The sequence below is a fragment of the Coturnix japonica genome, chromosome 1 (assembly GCF_054131305.1).
Source record: "Coturnix japonica strain WE chromosome 1, WE-NBRP24, whole genome shotgun sequence".
Classification (NCBI taxonomy): domain Eukaryota; kingdom Metazoa; phylum Chordata; class Aves; order Galliformes; family Phasianidae; genus Coturnix; species Coturnix japonica.
This window is the reverse complement of record NC_140663.1, coordinates 156,389,546-156,411,290: the sequence shown is the minus strand read 5'-3', so window position 1 is coordinate 156,411,290 and position 21,745 is coordinate 156,389,546. Positions and strand designations below refer to the sequence as shown.

Sequence of the window (21,745 nt, the reverse complement as noted above, 5' to 3'; positions counted from 1 at the left end):
CAACCCCTACAGGCATGGGGAAGTGTGGCTGGAAAGCTGCCTGATGGAAAGCGTTCTTGGTGTGCTGATGGACAGTCAGTTGAATATGAGCCAATAGTATGCCCAGGTGGCCAAGAGGGCCAATGGCATCCTGACTTGGATCAGCAATAGTGTGGTGAGCAGGACTAGGGAAGTCATCCTGCCCCTGTACTCGGCATTGGTGAGGCCTCACCTCGAGTACTGTGTTCAGTTTTGGGCACCCCAGTACAAAAAGGACATGGAGGGGCTGGAGCAGGTCCAGAGAAGGGCAACAAGGATTGTGAAGGGCTTGGAAAATCAGCCCTATGAGGAGAGGCTGAGGGAGCTGGGGCTATTTGGTCTGGGGAAAGGAGGCTGAGGGGAGACCTTTTTGCTGTCTTCCAATATCTGAAAGGTGCTTACAGTGACTACAGAGTAGGGCAGGTCTCTTCTCACTGGTGACAGGTGACAAGACGAGGGGAAATGGCCTCAAGTTGCACCAAGGTAAGTTTAGGTTGGACATTAGGAAACACTTCTTTACTGAAACAGTAGTTATACACTGGAATAGGCTGCCCAGGGAGGTGGTTGAGTCACCATCCCTGGATGTTTTCAAGATTCGTTTGGATGTGGTGCTTGGAGACATGATTTAGCAGAGGGTTATTAGAATTAGGGTACTATGGTTAGGCTGAGGTTGGACTTGATGATCTTGGTCTTTTCCAACCTGAGTAATTCAGTGATTCTATGATTCTACAGTAGGATTTTTCTTAGAGGAGAGACTTCCAAGACTAATTTGATGCTTTGATGCGCCATAATCTTGAACTGGCAATTGTTTTCTAATAATGCTATCAAACACTGTTTAGAATAGTTCTTGGAGGTTCTATAAATTATTAAAAAAAGAAGGTTGGTTTAAAAATTGCAGGTGTGTTTTGTTTAGTTTGCCTTCTTAAAATTCAGTTTCCAGCAACTGAGTGGCAAGCATTCTTTTTATCAGATATGGTGAGATTTTAGTCCTTGTTAACTGCATCACTGTGGTTGAAGAAAATAATCACTGCTTCCCTCCACTAAACGACTGTGTGAACTGCAAAGAAAATAAATATTTAGATAAAGAATGATTTGAGAAAATAGTTGAGCACACTCCTTAAGTTGTAGGGGCTGCAGTCATGAATGGTAACAATGATGGCAAACAGATGAGTGCTTTAGGCCTATGTATTTTTCTAAAGAACCCAACATCAACAAGATTTTGGAGTAGGTTCTCGACAACTTGTAATTGCATTAGCTGCATTGGAATGGAGAATGAGGCCCAATTTATTTTTTATAAACCTCTAAATTATTGAGTAGAAACAAGAAGCTGCCAGAGCATTAGAATTCTCATGGAATCAAGGGGCCAAATTTTTGAAACAACATCTTCTGTCTGAGACAATACATTTATGATTAATGAGAAGGCACAATTGCTTCATTTTGTATTCTGCAAAATTTCACACTAGGGCGTTAGAATTTCGAAGGACTTTGACCATTATCATCATTAACATCTTTGGCTATAAAATGGGCTTGTTAAATCATAGCTACCTGTACAATAAAAGAAGAAAATGATAGGAATTTTCTCAGACATTTGTGACAAATCCTGGGGAAAAAATCAAATAGTGACTTGTGTCTCTGCTAACCAAAGTAATGCTTCAAAGTAAAATGCCAACATGCATTATATCAATATCTCCAAAATAATTACATTACATGTTAGATGCCTTAACGGATTCTGGATTCACTGTAATGAATTACTGTAGTATTCATATTTTCTACATCATCAGATAAAAAATCTTCACCAGAACTATCAAATTATATCCCTTAAATCTGGATTCAGGCAAGTAACACATATTGAGGAAAAACATGAAGTGAATGTTTAACAAGAAACAACCTATGAAGCACTGCTGACAGTGGAACACCCAGTAGACAGACTTCTTAATGTTTAAACACTTTCATGAACCAAAGCTTTAAGTGCAAAACACAGGCAGCATTTATTTTTTTAAAATGAAGTCCATTATGTGATGACCACAAAGCTTAGCCATTTTGAGCTGTTGATTGTTTTAGATAATTTTTATTGCAGGCTTTAAGAAAAAGGTTAAAGGTAAGTGTTAAAATAACCGTAAACAGTCAATTAGTCAAGAGAACACTGGAGGAAAATAACTGAAGTGTTGTTTTGCCCCAGTAAAATTGTTTTACCAAACACCTATGTTTCCAGAAGGAAACCATGTCCTAAAAGGTGTCTATTATGTTACTGATAATGGCAATATCATGGTATATATGAGCATGAGCTGCCCTATTTGAATTGTTAAAATCTCTAAGCAGTCTTCATTGTCCTTTTTTTCACGTGACTGCCTTGAAGTGAGAACTGATGTGTCCATTTTTGTTTTGTAGTTTAAGTGCAGGGCTTAGTACATATACTTGCCTATGCCATCAGTTTTTAACAAATGACCTCAGTGCCTTGGGTTAACTTCCTGGTAGGTTTTAAAAAATACAGCATAGTATTTGCGTTATCATTATGAAGTCTCATTAATCATCATGTGTAACTAGGAAGTACTCTGATCAAGAATATTTTAAAAATAAAGATGAGATTAGTATCTGCAATCTTAAGAATCCAGAAAAGACATACAAAGTTGGTTTGTCATCCTAATCCTCCTTTATTACTAACGGGAAGAAATGCACCTCCTGCACAGAACAATTAATCTCCTTCAAGAAAGGTCACATGAATCACCTTTAAAAAGTTACTAGGTTCCTTCTACAGGCTATAAAGTCTAGCATGTTTAGCGTTAAAGTGCCTAAACAAATCCAAAGAAAAGCAGTTAATGGTACTTGAAAGGCAATTCTATAGCTAAGATTCATAAGGCAAAGTAGGGAACTATTCTGCAGGCAGCTTGGTTAGCCTAGAACCATAGAATAATTAAGGTTACAAAAGACCACTAAGATCATCCAGTTCAACCACCAGCCAATCACCACTGCACCCACTAACCACATCTCTCAGTGCCACATCTACTCATCTCTCGAACACCTCCAGGGATCTGCTAGATAGTAGATCCACAGAGAGAGTGTATGCTTTTGAAGGTGGTAGCAGTGGGTTTTGCAGGTACATGCCTACTATAAAACAAAAGAAATTTGAAAAATAAACTCACCATACCAGCACAAACAAGTTCAAGAGATTTACTGCAGGTCTAATCACTTCAAGTGATTACCATTAAAAAGGAAAGGCAAACGTCTCTCCCAGTCTAAAATCAGTTGCTGTCAGTATACACAAAACACAAATGGGATATTTTAGTTGTTCTCCAGTGGAAGATAAGCAGGGTGTGTGCAACAGGCAGTGCTGAAACATAGCAGGAGGATTTATTTTGAAGTGTTTTGCTAATAACAAACATTTCCACATGAACAGAGATTAAAACAATGATGTCATTGCTGACAATTTTCATTGTAATTATGTATTCAGTACACCAACATGAGCTGTAGAAATAGCAATGTTGAGAATGTTTTAGAAGAATCTGTCTTTGCTTTGCTTTGCTCTACAGAAGCAGGATGTGTTCCACAGGAGAGACATCTTGCACTAGCAGGAGGTAAGCTGTGAGTACCCAGAACTGTGTGTTCTCCTTTTAAAATGGTCCGGTTTTCCTGTTTTCCTTGGCACAGCCACAAGATTTTTTTTCAGCTACCCTACCCAAGAAATTCTTTAAAATTGTGGGAACCGACAACGTGATATTTGAAATAATTTAGCATGCTGTAGTCATCTAGTTATTGTTATGATCTCTGTGTCCATACCATGAATATCAGTAGTACCTTGAGATACTTCACAAGAAAGAAAACACCTATTTCCTGGCCACTCTGAATGTGCATTTTCTTTTCTTTTGACATCACTGGGACAAAATTAATCTCATCTATGTTTAGATGTGTGAAGTCCAACATCAGCAACAATAAATAGCTGCAGAAAGCAATTCCTCCTACTCTACAGGTGTATGAATTACATAGTTCAGCTTGTCCACTGGAGGTTTATCTACACCTCCAGGCAGTACATGCAGAGCATAGGTGCTTGGTTTACAGCTGCCAGTCAAGTCTGAGGTGTCTAGGTGAAAAGAATCTGACCTTTTGTGAAAAATCGCTCTTTAGAACTATTCAGGATTTGTCAGTAAAGACATTTTTGACATGGATCATTATATACAAACTTATCTGGGGAAAACTTAAATCAGGCACAATATGACCTTGTATCTTCTGCTGCATCCCTACTGCCTGCTTCTACATGCAGAAAGTAAATGATCTGTTCTGCTTTTTAAAATGGAAAAACTAAAATGAAAGCATTTTATTGTTTTATATAAGCGTAATGTTTAAATTCAGAAAACAATGAAAGTTTCCTTGGGAATGAATTTGGTGCTGCTCTTTCTTTTTTGTCTAGTACATTTAGTTCTGACATCACACTGATAGTCTGCTGAAGAGGATCTGTATGCTACGGAGTACTACAGATTTCATCTTCAAAAAAGTATCCTCTAGTATTCTTCTCCAGATTTATGGCTACACAGAAGGAACAAAGGCAAAAGCCTGTCCATTAATCTAATGAACTGAGGGCTGCATTGATTTTCCTAGGACTGCTAACTTCCTGTGATTTAAGTAGGTATCTTGATTAAGTGATGGTTAAAGTAAGCAAATTGAATTCCCAGTCGATGCAATGTAGAATCTACCATAGGAAGGTCCTTCTTGGCAGAATGCCTGCCTCTTGTAAGGAGAGCTCTCAGGCAAGTTTCCCACTACTATACATTATGGATTTGATTCAGAATTGTGTTGATGCTCCTCTCATGCTTTATGGCCTGGGGCAGTAATCACCCCTGGTACTTGGCCATCACAGACAGCATCTCTGTCAGCCATCTCTGACAGCTGCTACCTCTCTGTGATGGACATCCAAATCAAAAAGAAACAAACATTTTAGGTAAGTACTGACAGTAAGCATAGGAGTGTCTAGAAAAATCCTTTTCTAATTAAACTGGGTAGCAGAGGGGGTTGCTAGTAACCTTCCAGAAGCATATATCCAGCACACACTTGTGAGTTCATGCTCTATGGGAGTAGTTTCAAAAGTAGCACAGAACTTTGGTGCAAGTGCATGTGTATGTGTGTGCAAGTATTTTTAACCTGCATTTTAGTTTGATTATTGGAATCTTCATGCCCTACTACCACAGCTCAGCTGGGATTCAACAAACACATCCCAAGAAGGTAGGCTCCTTGCCTCAGGTCCTGTTACACAGTGACCAGAGATGGTACTTGTGGAGGATGACTGTTTGTTCCAAAGGAGATGAAGTAGGGAGTTTGGTCACTCCTGGCTTCTGCTTCTCTTTCTCCAGAAGAAAAGAGAGACTACATGGTCAGTTCAACAGCCAATGCAGAGGTATTCCATGTCAGTTTAGGCAGCAGCTCCTGTTTGACACATAACCCATAGGAGACTGGTGTCCTACAGCAAGAGGCAGTTTACAGCCACAGAATGCACCTTAAGTCAGAATATACCATAAGGGCAGGAGATACTTCTGCATGGCCAACTGAACTGCACTGCACATGGCCAGCTGGCAAAAGTACAGGAGAAGCAAGAACCCACTACATCTGCTTTTCCATTCTCATTTTAGGCATGAACACACCAAGAAGAATGTATTTCTGGTTCTTAACAGTGATGTTAGAATGAATTGCTTATAAATAAATAAACAAGTAAATAAATAAATAAATAAATAATACTTGTGTATCACGAAAATACTCATGGAAACCAAGCATGTGCTGAGATCACAGGGATTGGCTACTTCATTGACAGCCCATGCACAAGAGGCGGGTCTGGGGCCTCCACTTTTCTTGGGGAGGTCTGCTGCTCCTCAGAAGTTTTTAACAGTATGTGGAAAAGTACCTCTGGAATAACCCATAATGTATATTTCAGAAAATCCCAGGGGGAAATCTCTTTCTCCATTTACTGTTCCTCTCTCTATTTATTACATAGTGTACCAGATAACATTACTACCATTATAATCAAATGGTTCCCCTGACACATATGTGCGTGTGTGAAGCACTTCAGGTGATGTATCCAGCACAGGCTCAGTGACCAAGCTATTGCAGAAGTTGTCCTTCAATGATTAGATCTGACCAGTTGAAAATCCCTATGGTGTGTTAAATTCACACAAACTGAAGGAGTTCTCCTGTCCACCTTCAGCCCATGGTCACTGAAAAATAGTTTAGCTGCAAAAAATTATAATTGCAATCCAAAGTTCTTTTCAGCTCTTGTCTCACACCTGTCACTGCCTAAATTAGAAATAAATGGTTGAGAGAAGCGGAAGACTTATTTTATGAATTCAAAGTGATACATAAGTTTGATAAGGTAGAACAGAAGGAGAAAGAAAGGAAGAAATTAAAAAGGAAAAAAATAAAATAAAATTAAAAAAAAAAAAGAGAAAGAAAAAACAGCCCTAAGAAAAAATATTGAGAATGATTTATTTTAACATGGGTGTTACTGTGTTTTTCCAGTGCAGCACATTAAAATCCATTAATTCCTTTGTCAGCTTCACTGTGCAAAGCAATTATCTCTTATTCCAAATGTTTTTCAGATTCTGTTTGACAGAGAGTTAATGCACCTAGGAGTGACATTTGCATAAAAATCTATTACAGAAGAGGAAAAAATAGGAAAAAAAAAGATTCAGTTGGCTTTTCCTGTTTTCACTGTATAAACCATAGGAATTAATACGTATTTAACCAGTTGAAATAGTTTTCCAGCAACAAATCTCAATGGAGCTGAGTATCCTGGCATCCCCGTTGCTGGTGTTGGTGCAATACTGTGCTTAGAGTAAGGCCAGGCTCTGCCTTTCACCTTCCAGAATGGAAGCAGGCCTTCTACAGAAGGTAATTCCCGGAGTCTTATTTGGTGACACAAAACACAGTGATGTAAAACTGATTTATCAACACAGCTGTATCTCCAACCTGCTATCAGGAAATAATAATATGCTTAGTGAAGTCACCAGACTATAACCCAACACACCTGAAATCTGAACATGATCTGACACTCATGAAGCCACTGAATGTCTCAAGAGATCAGTGCTTCCTAGAATTTTGCCTGCCTTTTCTTGAGATAGTTTATAATGATCCTTTCTCCCCCCCTTTCTCCCCACTTACATGTTGTCTTCCAGAAAACTAACTCATAAGGCTAACTCAGTCTTTATTTTCAGAAGGAATTCAGTCCTTTTCAGTATTGATTACCAGAATCGCCAATGTAGCAGAGCAGGCAGAGATGCTATATGAGATTTTCCCTGTTGATTTTAACTCCTCACTCCAATGAATCATGGCCCTGAAAAAAAAACTTGGCAGATCAAACAGTGTACTGGCACAAAGACAGGTCTCAGGTGTTGGGGGTGGGGGGGCAGTCGTGTTCCTTTCTGTTTGTCACCTAAGGCAATATACACACATAGACAGAGCTGAGAGCTGATCCCTTAATAGATTTCTCTACATGAGTCCTCTGATATAAACTTGATGGGCTGTCCACACTATAGAAATGCAATGTCATTTCCACCAAAGCAGAACTACTTTGCTCAGGACATGATATTTGCAGCAAGAGTACTGAAAAGAAGCAGAATCATACCTGATCTGGGATGACCTCAGCTGACTTAATACTGACTAGCAGTACTCGGCTCTAAATAGGAAAGATAAGGAGAAATGGAATTTCTTTCTGAAGCTATTTTAAGTGCAACGACTACTATATATAGTGTCAGAATAAGTGGCTGAAGTTAAATTTAAAAACAGACATGTTTATGTTTTGCTGTTTCCAAATACAGTCTCATGTGTCCCAAAGTCTGAACAACATGGGGGAAAAAAAAGCAGAAACTATAGTAAAAAGCCCCATCTTTTTGCAAGCTAAGTGAGGTTGGTCAGTATAGAGGGTAAGGCAAAAGGAAAAACAAGTGTCATGAGACTTTCACCCATTTAGATATTAAAGGACTCTTCCTGAGCCCTGCCTGTGAGCCAGCGTACCCTCAGGTCCTCTCCCAGTCTTTCATTAGCTATTCCAAGACAGCTGTTAAGCAGTCCAGTGCATCTGACTTCTCTGTACGCAGAATTCTTGCTTATGTCAATATAGTGAAATCATAGAAATTGTACATATTTCCATAGAAAACCCTGCTAAGCTATCAGAGTCACAGCTTCAGAAGAAGGAACACAAAGAGTGATACATGCTTTGTCACTGCAGTATGATCAAACTTAACACTGCAAGTAGATTGTGCTCAAAGGTACTCAAAGGCCAGCATCTAATTCACTGTGTGGGACAATAACTATTACCCTCTCTGTGCTTGCTGTGTGCTAGAGAAAATCTATCCATGTGTGAATTCTTGTACAAAGAAGCTTTTCTTAAACAAAAGCAAGGAGCAATCTCTATTTTACAGAGTCACATAATTGCAGAGGGTGGAAGGGACCTCTGGGGATCATCAAGTCCGACTCCCTGCTTTTCACTCTGTTTTTGAGGAATGCCCTTTCTCTGGAAAATAAAAGAAAGGCAGAGCCTGAAAAGTGGTCTTATTTACTTCCACCTAAAAGGTGTGTCAGAACTGTAAGAACCATCTCACTTTGGGGGCACGCTTCAATAAATGTAATTTTGGTTGCCATGCTAACAGAAAACCACTTAAACAAGTGCAGTAAAACAAAAGTGCAGAAATGACATTTCCTTGTAGAAATAAGGAAATATATTTAATTAACAAGGCTGCGGGTTTTACCAACAGCAGTGAATTTCACAGTTCATCCTTTCTGCAGAGTGCAACCTGCTGTCAGCATGTAAAGCTCCTGAGCATCAACTGCTTCTTCCTAACAGGACCTCAGCCTGTAACCTATGTCCCAAGGGCCAGCACCTTTCAATGCCAACCGTGTGAACCACGCTCTGAGCGCCTCTTCACCGCGCTGCTCCCTCATCGGCCTCACATTTTCCATTCTCCCGGAGCTTTCCGTCTAGACCCCGACCCGCCCCGGCGGATCGTAGCGCAGCCCCTCGGGGTCCGGGACCGGGTCCGTTGCGGCCCCACGCGGTTCCACCCCCGAACGCCGCTGTCCCGCAGGTGTCACACTCCGGGGTTTGCTGGTGCGAGGGGAAATATCCCATGTTCATTTCGGACACGGGAAGAAGAAACGTCTTAATTCTCGGGCTGGGAACAAAGTGGTGCGCAACGTCACCCCGCGCCCATGTAGGAGCAGAAGAGACAGATACTTTTTTTTTTTTTTGTAGAGGGTCGAGAACCAAAGATTCAGAAGGAAAATGCAACAAAGTTATGGGGAACTTACTTGGTTTAGGTGCGTGCGTCGGCAGCGGGCATCTTCCTCCCGAAGTTCCAGCGGGTCACATTTTCCCTTGGAAGCGCCCTTTTTGTAAGTTAAATCCCTCTGAGAAGTGTTCGCTTTGTTTCGCTCCCCCTCAGCCACTTTTACTCATTTTTACTTTATTTTCTCCATGTCTGCCCCCGGCACAGACGCTCGGACACAAGCCCACCGGTTAGATGCTCTCCATCACCCTCAGCCCAGGGAACTGCGCCTGCCGCCGGGCTCCGGAGCAACAGATGCGAGCCACAACCTTCCCTGGATGCTCAGTGCGGCGTCTCCTCCTTCCCTGGGAGAGCCTCATGCTGCCCGTCCAAAGTAACAGCTCCTTCCGACGCGCCGCTTCTCCCCGGAGCGCAGCGCTGCGAGGCTGGAAAAAGGACACGGAGATAAAGGGAAAAACCCCACAGAGGGACACGAGCACCGGCTTGTGCCGCCCGCGGCGATGCGCTCCCCGCGACACCGGCGGCGGCTTTGCCTCCGCGTCCCCTCCCGACGCCGCCGCCGCCCCCGCCGCGCTCCCCGAGCCCCTCGCTGCCGCACTGCAGCACCCCCCTGCGGGCGCATCGCACACTGCGGCCCCTCCGAGTGCCCCCGGGATGGGGGGGAGGCACAGCCCACCACCTCGCGATGGAAGTGAACGGATGGGGGGACAGCTGAAACACCGAACGACTGAGGAGGAGGGGACAGTAGCTCCGGAGAAAGTTCGCTGCCTCGCCTCTGGGAAAGCCCCGAAGAGCCAATAAATAGATCTATGTATTTATTAGCATTGATTTATTTGAGCACTTTTTAGGGCTTGAACCTGCTGCTGACGCAGAGTGAGGCACCAATTTGCCTCTCACCGTGAATAGGCTCTGGCAGTGCACCCAGCGACCCCCCGCGAACTGTGCCCAGCACCGTGCTTAGGGTGCAACCGGTGCCCCGTGAACCGCCGCTACTGCGGATCAGCAGAGGGTGCAGGAAGGAGGAGGAGAGCAAAGGGATGAGACGGGGCGAGGCTGTCCAAGGAGGAGGGATGTACGAAATGCAAAACGCACGAGTAGCCCTCGTTCTGAGCTTTGCCCGTGTCTGTGCCGGAGACTTCAGAGCGCTGAAGCGTGAAACGCCGCTTTGTGCAGAGCGCAAGTGTGGTCTTGTCATTACAGTAAATGAGAAGGAGCTGCCAGGCGCAGTTTGATGGCAGCATACAGCCCAAGACCTCCACGGGCAGCACAGAAAAAGAAGCATTAAGTTCAGCGGGGGGCTGAGCAGTGGAAATGCCAGGTTCGTTCTGCTCTGGGATTTTCACGGTTGCAGCTCCTGCATCACCGTGTGCGCTGCTGCAGTACAGATTTCAGGCGTGCCCCTAATGAACTACTGTTAAGGTCTCGGCAGAACTCAGCCCTTTAAGGGGCAGCTCAGAAAGCAGGATGGTGCTGTGAGCAGTACAGCACAGGTAACGGGGCTCTGCCCTTCTCAGCCACCGTGATGATAATTGCACTTTTGAGATCAACTCCTGCTGGCTTGGGTACAGACCAAATGCCAAATGCAGCTACACTGGGAAATGATCACTCACTCACCATACACATGTGCATTGCAGCATATATAGGTAAAGGGATGACTCCAAAAGTAATGCGTCATATGTTGTTAACATTTGCCCATGATAGCAGAGGCAGATGGTGGTGGTATGGAAGTAGAGGTTTTACCTTCCCACAAATATCCCATTACATTTTGTTTCTATGTGACATATGGCAGCAGAGGGGCAGTCTGACAAAATGGTCTGACATGGAAGCATGTTTGAAGCAAAAGGTGAGGAACTGAATTCCTCCATGTGGAAAAAAACGGCACCCAGTGACGTTCACTGATGCTCACTGAACATTTCTGGAGACCAAATAGTGGATGTGAGCACAGTGAAAGCTGAGCTGCATGGACACCATTTTCCCATCAGTGACACCATCAGCAGCTGTGAAACAGTGGGTCACCACTGATGGTACTGATTTTTTACAAGCACAGCATGCACATTCTTGTTGATTGCTGGTGAAATGCAGAGCTCATCATGATGACAGTGCTGAACTACAGTGTTTTGCAACCAAGAGTTTGCTCTACCAATTAGTATTATTGTGTTCTTTGTACCTGTTGTAGTTTCCATGGAAATTAAGGCATTACTTTCCAAACAACCTACCTATAAGCACACACATGCCCCCCACTTACACACAAAAATGGAGTGAGAGAATTAGGTAGATAGAGATACCCTCTAGAGGCAAAGGCAAACTGCAGTAAAGTATAGAAAAGGTTTGATCATTGGATTGCAGTGGTGAAACTACTGAGAGCTCATCTACATAGCACTGAAGTATTTGTACACCTTGTGCATTAATTCATCAGCTGCTATCAGCACCAGTAAGATTAAGTTGCATTACTACAGTCTGAAAGTGGAGACAAAATTTAGAGGTTTTTCGATGCTCACTTCCAAGAGCAGAGTGCTTTTTTCCCATACGTTTCCTTAATAGATCTTGAGAAGCCAAGTTCTATTTTGAGCGTATCATGTTTAATTTATCACAAGCAAATGCCTCTATAACAGTATTTCCTATGTTTTTTTTATGTGTTTCGTTGTGACATTTCTTCTTTTCAGGGTTGAATGCAACATGGTACTATCAGTGCGCTTTACAGTTTCTGGCATTTTACATATGATAACCCATTAGCAGTCTCCTGTGGTCTTGCCAGTGCTCATAATTCCCAATTAAACTAATGTTCAGATACAATCTCTGTGGTCCTACCCAGATGAAAACAAAGGAAATAGAATTTTATATCTGATTCAAGACGGTGGCATCAGGATCACTGCAATGTCCTGAGCGTATGCTAGTATATTTTATTCTCAGCATGTAGTGAGATGCCAAATGTCTCTCAGCAGTAGGTACTGTGGCAGGGAAAGAGTGGTAAAGGGAGAAAATTATACATTCTGTGGAACCTGTAACACATTCCACAGTTTTAGAGGTTACATAGTAATACCATGACTGGGAATTCCTTTAGTCAGCTCACAGTGCCACACCAAATTAGAACAGAATCAGAGAATCAGAGAATTGCTCAGGTTGGAAAAGACCTTAAAGATCAACGAGTCCAACCACAACCCAACCATACTACCCTAACTAACAACCCTCCGCTAAATCATGTCCCTGAGCACCACATCCAAATGGTTTTTAAACACATCCAGGGATGGTGACACAACCAGCTCCCTGAGGAAATTTAGGTTTCTCTTAGGACCTTCTTCATTTCTCCTCCTATGCCACATCACTCTTCTCAGAGCCTGGCAGCTGACCATTAGCAGTTGAGCTAAAATTTATATATCTGAAATAGCAACTAGAATGGTCTGCTCCCTTTCTCTCTGCAGTTTGTGCAAATGCTACTAGAAAGTATCTCTTATTTCATGAAAAAACTGACATACAGAAATAAAGATTAAAGACAGCTTGAAAAATAAGAGACAGATGGAAAATTTAGCAGGCTCTAATTGATGTAGCCTTCTACTGTCACTGGCTACAGGTAAGAACATTTGCAAAGCATGGTAACTTTATCAGAACCAGTGAAGCTGAGTTGTCTCACTTGAAGCTTCTTTACATCAATGAGAAAAGATAAAGCACAGCAGAAATTCTGGCCACATGTTTTCAGTACAGGGTAAGAGATGCTGTAATATTCTTTTATTCTTTTTGTATTAACAGTCTTTTCATACTAACAAAAGCTTCTCTTACCACTAGCATGAATATTTAAAGGCTTGTGAAATTTTCACTAAGGTGGAAATTTACATGTGAGAGAAAAGAATTTAGAACAAGTATTTGAAATAATCTAATCAATTAGTTAAACTGAGAAAATTAGGGTAATAGAGCATGATTCCCTTAAGTTTGTATTGTTTTCATATAACTTCAAATATGCTTCTAGTGATCTACTATTCATTAGAAATAACCTAACTTTAAATCACAAAGTACGACGCTATGTCTTGTTTTAGTTTAGAATATTTTTTCAATAGTTGTTTTGGAGACTACATTGCTAGGGAAAAAAAAAAAGCAGATTATTATTATTATTATTATTATTATTATTATTATTATTATTATTATTATTATTATTATTATTATTATTTCTCTGCATTGCTTTAATTTATGAAATCTATAACAAATTAATTCCATTAGTTCTATTGTTACAGGCCATGCAGTTCTCCCAGACTGAACTTTTAGCAAGTGGTAAGTTGTTCTTGCCAGCCCACATCAGGCATTTCATACTCTTCAGTCTTCCCTTCCACATAACTCAGTGTATTACCATTTATGGGCTTAAATACCATTAGTCAAAACTAAAGCTTCCAAGACTACAGAATTGAGAACAAAAGGATACTTTTTTATTTAAGGAATGAAGAACATGAAAAGTAAAAAAACAAAAACAGACAAACAAACAAAAAACCACCTGCAAGATAAAAGAAAAACATAACATTGCAGAACTTCCCTTTTTAGTCAAATATTTATTCATAAAATCATGGAGTCATTAAAGTTGGAAAAGACCTCTGAGGTCATCCAGTTCAACCACTGACTCATCACCATGGGTCCACAAATCCATCTGTCAGTGTCACATCCACACACTCATTGAAGACCTCCAGGGATGGTGACTTTTGGGCTATACATTCTTCTTGTGCAGGTGTAACATGAGGAAAAGGGTCATGAAAGAAAGAGATAGGAACACATAAGGGAAGGAATATGTAGAAAGTGAGAGGCTGATCCAAGAATGTGAGTAAAGAGCTCTACTCTCCTTAAAACAGGCAAGTACTGACTTCAACTATGAGACTGTTGGGTTCAGGCTCTTCTTCTATGCTGAAACATCTAGAATCTTCATCTACATTTCTTTGTTTCTTTTTTGTTCGGTTGATATAAGCAGGGCAAAACACAAACACACCACTGGAAAAAACTCTGAATTTTGATATTTGGTCAAACTTAAGTGCAGATCTTCATCTGAATTTCTTTAGACTTCCAGGATCTTAAGATGAGAGGATGCTTGTTTGTTTGTTTGTTTGTTTGTTTGTTTTAATATATTTCAATAGAGAGAAACACATATCTTATTTTTATTTACTGGTAAACTGCTATTTAAATTTATTTTTGCAGCTTACATGTTCTTAATGTAAACTTCTCATTTTATTACTATTTTAAAATTCATATTTTTAATGGACAGCAATCAGTTAACCTTCTTTTACACAACTAAGTTTGTCAGCTGTCCACAATTCACATTCGTTATTTTTTCTAGCATGCTACAAATCTTTTCTCCTTTATTCTTCTACCTTGAGTTTTGGAATAATTTAAACTTGTTATTGTGATACCAGAGGTTGGAAGTAGATGCACTGCTATTCACTTCTTTCTTTTACATTTGATTTTCAAAGCCATTTAGTTTTTGACCTCTGTGATTATTTTCATATGTCTGTGCTTCCCAATAAGCGCTTACTTTCTTTCAGGATAAACAGATGTTGCATTTTTGAAATCTTTTAACACAGAGTTTTGGTAGCCTTAGGAAAACACAGGTCTAGTGGATCAAAGGCAATATTTGATTATAACTCAGCTCCATATAAGAGACATCTGAATTGAAATGTGCACATTTGAAGTGCTGAGCATTTTCCACTCCTTTTAGAGTTATTGGAAGTCTATTCCACACCGTGAAGAGAGCTTAGAGAAAAGTTCAGCTTTGAATATAAGCTTTGATTTCCGGATGTGATGACTAGCCTAAGCACCCTACTGAAAGGAGGCAGACACCAAAGTAGAGGTGCCTCATGCTATTTGAGGTTCCAAAGGCTGTCCAAGACATTTGAAGATGATGGACAGGTAGGATTTGTCTTGCCTTGCCTTGACAAGAACTTGTCTTACAGGTGACCAGTAGGTTTCCAGAGCTTAGGTCATGTACTCTGTCATCTCACAGGGGACTAGACCCCTATATCCAAGCACTTGGATCCAAAATAGATCAGTCTTGGCTCCAGCAGATGATCACATCTCTATCTCATGGGTAAACACCAGCATTTTAGACACATACAATCAAGTGTTTGAATCACAGCCCTTATAATTACAAGACAGAAGAATTAAGACAGTGATGGTAAAGCAAGGTTTTGTTGAAGAAGAGTAGAACATAAACCTCAGTAATAGTCCTTTTCTCACTTACTGGAAGAGGGCAGTGAGATAGGACAAGCAAAAGGTTTGGAATCGTGGAAACAAATGGCATATTTTCTTTAAGAGCTAAAGGGAAAGAAGAGGTGGAATTCCAGGGTAACTAGTCAAGCATTTTAGGTATTTGTAAGAGTATGTGGAATAAACAGGAAGAACTAGATGTCTTGCTACACAAACAAAGCTATAACCTAATTTGCAAGACAGATCCTTTGTAGGATAAATCAGTGTTGGAGAGTTGAGGGTACAGGTTGTTCAGGAAAGAAAGGCAGGAGGGAAAAAAAAAAGACAGTTTTCAATTACAAATAATTTGTCTATGATCTTCTGAAAGAGATGATGGATACACCAACAGTCTCTAGAGAGAGAATAAACAGTGTTCAAAAGAGGATTTACCTTAAATTATCAGTTTGGGAGAAGAAGGCTACTGAATACTTTAAACATTTGTTTATTTATTTATCAATTTATTTAAAATGAAAAGGAAAGGAACAGAACCTCTTCTGGGAACTTTTTGGAGACATGGTTATGTATCTTCATTACATACAGTGTGTCACTAAGATATATTATATCTTAATGTGGAGAAAATGCAAAAGTGAAGGCTGGCAAATCTGATGAGGGTGGCTTTGAAATGATAGAAGTGAGAAAAGCCGAGTATCTGAAATGTGAAATGCACTTCAAAAAAAAGGAAAATGGCTACAACCTTAGATGACTGGAAGGCAAATGCAGAGATTTGAGTGACACATAGACTCAGGCAGAGGCAGACATGCAAAGATGTTGCAAAATAAATAAATAAATAAAATAAACCGTAAGAATGCTATAGACTTTCAGAATGTATCAGAAAGAGCATAAAACATGAAAAATCACAGTTGTCCTCTACCTAAACAGCAATTTACATCAGTTTTGGACTTTCTGTTTGACAGTACTGTTGAGGAAAAAAATAAATGCAGGGATCCCTGAGATCAGGTCACATTTCAGAAGTATTTCAGTGTATTTGGTCTGTTCTGCTCAAGAAAAGATGTATTTAAGCTATCATTATATAGCTACATTATCCACAGATGTATAAAAGATAGTTGTAAAGAAACAGCTAATGGATTCATGAGGAAAATGAGAAGTAATCAGATTTCTGTCTTAGCAAGGAAAATTTAAGCTCTACATAGGTAGGATGATTCTAAATATAAATGGAGTTAAATATTGGAAAATTTCACTTGTGGATGCTGCGGAATATTTATCTTTGCAACCTGTGAACCCTTTTCTAGGAGTAGCTTCGTTTCCTATTTTGGGATTCTCTAATGAGACATTTTTCTCCAAAGCTTAATGTACCTCATTTTGGGAAAGTGAGTTTTCATGCTTTTAGGAGATGAATGCAGCCAAACTGTTTACACTCTCAGATGCCATTTGAACTGTGTGACTCAAAATTTGAAAGCATGTGTAACTTAAGAGAGCAAATAAAGCCTCTATCCTATCTTTTATATCTGAAAATGCTGATCTCTTAATTTTGAACAGAGTCTCATCAAAACTAGCAGGGCTTCCTAACCTGTGAACACAATAATTTATTTTGTGCCCATGGTGTTTTAGGTCAGTTTTAAAAGAAATTGAATTCCCTAACCATACACAATTTTAGATTCCTGGAGGTCCATGCAGGGTCAGCAGATATAAACTCAGATCTGCACCCACCCAAAGGGGGTGCCAGGGATATCCCCCCATGTGGGTGTCCCACCATGCCTACAATGGCACCAGCCACTATTTTCTGTCCCAGCAATTATTTTCCTTCCCTTCCATACTTTTTTCAGTTAAAATTTTGATAAAATACACCTTTTTCTTTTTTTCTTTGACCCCATGTTGTACAAATATTGACACTAATGTGCTTTAAATAGGAATCACAGACCAATCACTGAAGCCTTCAGAAAAACAACATCAAGTATAATCCTTCTCTCTTAACCAGACACACAAACAACAACAACAACAACAAAATCAGTAATGTTTTAGCGTATGAAAAAGGAAGGTGCTTTTGAAAATGTATGGGCTTTAAGGTATACTAAGGATCTGTCTCCTGCAGAATAACTATTTAGCTTGATGGTGAGATTTGTTAAAGTTGTATAGAACCTCAGACACTATATAACATTTTCTCATTTACTGAAGGACTCAAGAAAAAGAAGGAGAAGGATGTTAATCAAGCTTTAAATAACAGTTCTGTTTCTTCCTTGCAAACGTTTCTTTTACAATGCTTCTGAGATTCAGTTTTCTTACTTGCGATATGGGAACTGAGTTTTGTTATCACACCATTATGACTGTGCACTCAGTGTCTAGGAGGAAATCTTAAAGGTCTGCAGAGCCATGAAAACCCCTCTAAATAGTAACAACAGAAATAACACTAGAGTTGCCAACAGTAGATCTTGCACTGATTCTGCTTTTTAGATAACAATCAGTCTTTGTTTTAGACGTTTTCATTAATGTAAAGCTTCAGTAGAGGATTTTGTCTGTGTCTAAACTCCTGCTGATAACCAGTCTTACTATGCAAACTGCATTTAATTGTTAAATATTTGAGCTTAATGGAAATACTCATATATGCGTACATAGTGGGTTGAATCAGTGGCCTGTAGAGACTGATCTTACTTTCATCTAACATCTGGTAACATTTTTGTTAGTCAGGCCTTTTATGCTTATATACTGCCAGGCAGAGATAAACCAAGAATTAATTAACGCATATTTTTATTATCACTTTAGAGAGCCTTGGTGGGCTTTTGAGAGTTTTCTTTGTTTGTGTGTGCATGGCAGAGCAATACCAAATGGTGTTCTTGGCTCTTAAATTGCTTCATGAACCATTCAGCTATATGTTTGGAATTGTATTCTCCAAGTAATGTTAAAATCAGAAATAAATTTATATTGTGTTTGATTATGTTTAACAGCAATATAACTTTTTAAGTGTGGATTTTCAGAACACTGCTTAGTGAGTGTTCCTGGGAGGGACAACTTCTATTTTAATTTCATCAGATGTATGTCATTATGTTCTTCTGTTACTCCAATATGTTGCGCCTGTAATTATTAAATGAAGAGAAGGGACAGAAGCTGATCACGGGGAAGGGAAAAGCAAGCTAGCAGAGACTACAGCTGTATTAATTTTCCCAGCCCTATGATCAATTGCGGTTCCTAGGTGCGCATTCTGTAGCATGACTTACCATCGGTGAGAGACCGATAGATGGTGCTGTGGAGACAATTTGCAGTCATTGCACAGATGCGTAAGGTGAACATCATCTTATTCGTCCACATCTGCGTGAGGCAGGAAACCGGCTCACACAAAAAAATTGATTCTACCCATATCTCTATTTCTTTCTTTTATTTCTTCTGAAAATTGTCTGTGAAATGCAAATAAAATGTGAAATGCATATGTATGTGTATGTATTTAGGCTTTGGTTTTACTTTTTATTGAAAGGGAGATGCTTTCCAACGTTTTACTTCAATTCAGTGTTGTTTTTTTATTATTATTATTATTCTATTCTCTCTGTCCAATGATCATATTGATTTTAGTTTGACTCAGTTTGGTTAAGATCTGTAGTATAAGAAGTCAGCTCTCTTTTTTTTGTGTGTGTCTTCGTGCATGAAGATTTACCCTCTTGTCACTTAATCACTGGCTATATGGGAGTCAATGATGTCAGCTTTCCTGTATCTGTTCACTGCCTCGTCACTGCTGCCCTTGCTGGGAGAACACTGATTAATGTAGACAAGAAGAATTTGTACGACAGTCAAATTGTTATCTCCAAGAGACCCTGAAGCCTCTTTGTCTTGAGGCAGTTTGGTACTTAATAAGGTGCTCAGAACTTGCTTTCATGGGAGCCTACAATTTCTGAGACCTATGGTGAGATCCAATTAACCAGATGCTAAACAGTACGTAACAGTATCAGTACATGTTCATATGAGATAGTTCCTTGCATACAAACTATGCTGTAAGCAATAGAGATGGAATATTTAGGCAATATATTCTCTTAGATAAGATTTATCTTGCTATAGGGATGCCTGTTTTCCTTCAATGACTACAAAGATAGAATACTGCTCTTAGGCTTCATGTGAAGACCTGTAATGAATCCCCTCCTTGTAGCCCAAAGAAATATGATATGGCTTTTTGGGAAAGGAAACATAAGCAACATTGTGACTCGGAAGGAGGAATTTTCAATTATATCTGTAGTGTAAAGAGCAGGCTGCAGTTGCATCATCTCAGATGCAACTCTTAAGTCTGGTTTGTTTCGTAAGTAACAAATCCTTAATTTTCTAGGTATCATACAGTCTATTAAAGAATGTGTATGGAGTGATTGATTGCTTTGACATCACTCATATAACTGTCCCTTAACTGGAATGGGAACTAGTGGGGACTTGATCAGGCAACTGTGATTTATGTCTCCCGGGCATGTAACCTAAACATAGCCCGATAGTCATGGTACCGCATCTTCCCAGAAGAAAATTTAGACTTGTCAGACTTGGAAATTAGATAATTAGTTAAGAGAAACTCAGTAAGGGAGCAACTGCATTTAATGGCATCATTTCTGTGGGGCAATGATATGAATGTCTTCTGAATCTATACTGACTTGTTCTACACACTCTCAGTGTTGTGCACTCAATGGAGATACTAAGACATTTTTCTCAGGGTCTGCAAAATGTCTCCAGTGACTGTGACTCAGACATCAGAAACAGAACTGAGAAAAACAGTGAAAACCTTTATTTCATTTATTAATGCTTTTCTACAAAAACTCCATTTCAGATCAGTCATGAATATTTAGACTTTATAAAAACTGTTGTATTTTCTCAAATCTATAAAATTCTAAAAAAGACTGTGAACATGTTAAGTACAATTACAAAGGAGATAAGCTCTCAAAAGAAGATGTAGTTAGTATAAATAATTTTTTAATATCAGAGCGAGAGATTAAGAAGATGTGTTTATAATAATCATCCAACTTTACCTGTGGTGCTTCTAAGGGGAGAAAAATATTTGAGGCAGATAATTTAAAGTAGAGTTGAAAGTCTATTTGGATAGCAGTTATACATGTTGTGGTGAAGAATGGTAATGAATATGTATTCTCACTGAACAAAGGATATTTATTGCAGTAGAATAATCTGTGCTTGTGTAAACTAGCACAACTCTGTTATTAATGATGATGGCTAATCCCTGATGTTTTCCAGTAGGAAAAAAGAACTTGGAGACACAGTAAAACAAACCAACTGCCCCTGCCACACATATACACATGCTTATAGAAAAACAAACCCACACACATGCACACAAAATTAAAATAACAATAAAAAACAGAATATGAAGATACAAAGATTTACAGGTAGATGCCTTCTTTACCCTGGGAGATATCATATCCATTATCAGATACAGTGTAATGCTGACATTTGCATTGCAATCATACTCTTTTTGCCACTGCTTTGCTTGAAACATAGCATTTCATGACTATCTAGATGTCTTTTTTTCCCCCGTCCTGGATAATTTTGTGGGTGGAAGTACTTATCTGTGTAATTGTATCATTTGTGCAAGTGATTGTCATGATTTTAAAGAAATTTTAGGTTTATTATGCATGTTAAAATTTATGAATAGCTTTCCAAATTTAAGAAATTACTTAAACTGTGGGAAAAAAAAATCACTGAGATCCTGTGACGATTAAATCATTTTCTTTCTTTGTGGTGACTTTTGCAACAATTTTAAGTCTACAGAGACCTTTCCCTCTGCTAAAATATTTGTATTTGTTGTCATTTAGTTTTAATGTTGAATAACTTCCTAATATGTGAACTGTTTCTTCTGTCACCCTGGAAAAAATTCCTGTGCACTAGATGCTTTCATACCTCAAACACGAATAAGAAACATTTTTCCTTCTTTGTCTCCTAAACAACAGTTTCCAAAACAGCCAATATTGTCCATCTAGAATGCTGAATATGAAAGTGAATTAAAAAAGCCTAACACTTCTGTTGTGTTTCTGTCTAGTTTGATGGCATCTAACTTTGATGGCTCATGAAATTAATATGCTTAATTTAGAGGCAATAAATATTTTAAAAGTAACCTGCATGTTTAGTTTTAATAGGTTACTGTTGGTGAAAAGAGAACATAGAATCATGAATGGCTTATGATGAAATGGACCATAAAGATCATCCCTCCTCACCTTCCAGGGATACCTTCCACCCAATCAGGCTGCCCACAGCCCCATCCAGCCTGGCCCTGAACACCTCCACGGATAGGGCACGCATCTTCTCTGGGCACTCTGTTCAAAGTGGCCTAGTGA

At 39.6% G+C, this 21,745-nt stretch overlaps 1 protein-coding gene across 1 annotated transcript in view; it reads right to left on the bottom strand.

Annotated features, from left to right (window-relative positions):
- TRPC4 (transient receptor potential cation channel subfamily C member 4) overlaps window positions 1-9,852 on the bottom strand; it is a 133,647-nt gene extending 123,795 nt beyond the window's left edge. The window contains exon 1 of the mRNA XM_015851914.3: window positions 9,301-9,852. The gene's annotated coding sequence lies outside the window, so the exon portion shown is untranslated. The remainder of the gene's footprint in view (window positions 1-9,300) is intronic.
- Between the last annotated feature and the right edge of the window lie 11,893 nt (window positions 9,853-21,745).